The 1,476-nt window shown below is 44.9% G+C and overlaps 1 pseudogene; it reads left to right on the top strand.

Moving 5' to 3' along the window:
• The first annotated feature begins 279 nt into the window (after nucleotides 1–279).
• On the top strand, nucleotides 280–912 carry LOC123841573 (tubulin alpha chain-like; annotated as a pseudogene).
• The last annotated feature ends 564 nt before the right edge of the window (nucleotides 913–1,476 follow it).

Below are 1,476 nucleotides of genomic sequence, written 5' to 3'. Positions count from 1 at the left end.
ATCAAAAAGGTCAACTACAAGCTTGTGGAATGTGCCCTTTCTTTTTCTTTCTTTATTTTTTTAAGATTTTATTTATTTATTTGAGAGAAAGTGAATGAGACAGAGCATGAACTGGGGAAGGAGGGGCAAAGGGAGAGGGAGAAGCAGACTCCCCACTTAGAGCAGAGAGTCTGATGTGGGGCTCGATCCCAAGACCCTGGGATCATGACCTGAGCTGAAGGCAGACACTTAACTGACTGAGCCACCCAGGTGCCCTGTGACTTTTTATCTAACATATAAACCATCACTGCCTCCCTCAGATTTGATGGAGCCCTGACAAAATTCCAGATCAAGCTGGTGTCCTATCCCCACATTCACTTCCCTCTGCTCATATATGCCCATCATCTCTGCTGAGAAAGCCTACCATGAACAGCTTTTTGTAACAGAGATCACCAACGCATGCTTTGAGCCAGTCAACCAGATGGTGAAATGTGACTCTCGCCATGGTAAATACATGGCTTGTTGCCTGTTGTACTGTGGCGATGTTGTTCTCAAAGCTGTCAGTGCCACCATTGCTACCATCAAAACCAAGTACAGCATCCAGTTTATGGACTGGTACCCTACTAGCTTCAAAGTTGGCACTAATTACCAGCCTCCCACTATGGTATCTTGTGGAGACCTGGCCAAAGTACAGTGAGCTGGGTGCATGCTGAACACCACCTCAGCCACTGCTGGGGACTGGGCTCACCTGGACCATAAGTTTGACCTGCATATGCCAGGTGTGCCTTTGTTCACTTGTATGTGGGTGAGTGTATGGAGGAAGAAGTGTTTTCTGAGACCTGGGAGGACATGGCTACCCTTGAGAAGGACTACGAAGAGGTTGGTGTGGATTCTGTTGAAGAAGAGCATGTAGAAGAAGGAGAGGAATACTAATTACTATTCCTTTCAGCCTTGCAGCATGTGACACTCAGAACTTTAGCTTTAACATTAGCTGACAGGCATTGAAGCTTTCTGGTTAGATTGTCTTCATCACGCATAAGTGGGGAGAGGGGCAGAGGGAGAGGGTTAGAGAGAATCCCCAGGCAGACTCCCTGGTGAGTATGGAGCCCAACGTGGGGCTTGATCCCAGGACCCTGAGATCATGACCAAGCCAAAATCAAGAGTTGGCCACTTAACTGACTGAACTACCCAGGCGCCCCTAGATTGTTTTCACTTTTAACTGTGATCATGTCTTTTCCATGTGTATATGTAAGATTTTTCCATCATGTCTCAAAGTAAAGGCTTTAAGAAAAAAAAAAACTGTGGTTACTTTGATTGAGTCACATAGACATCTTTGAGTTGCATTAGCCTAGAGGAGCTTCCAGATATTGCCTATGATAACAGAAAAACTTGTATGTAGGTGTATATATGTACAGGGAAATTTGGTGGTCTAAACTGGGAGTTCATATCTAGGTGGATATGACTGGATAAGAAAGATAATACTGATTGTGCATTCTT

Source organism: Mirounga angustirostris, unplaced genomic scaffold (assembly GCF_029215605.1).
Source record: "Mirounga angustirostris isolate CCGP_5_RB_7025 unplaced genomic scaffold, mMirAng1.0.hap1 SCAF_2, whole genome shotgun sequence".
NCBI lineage: Eukaryota > Metazoa > Chordata > Mammalia > Carnivora > Phocidae > Mirounga > Mirounga angustirostris.
This window is presented reverse-complemented; position numbering and strand designations above follow the sequence as displayed.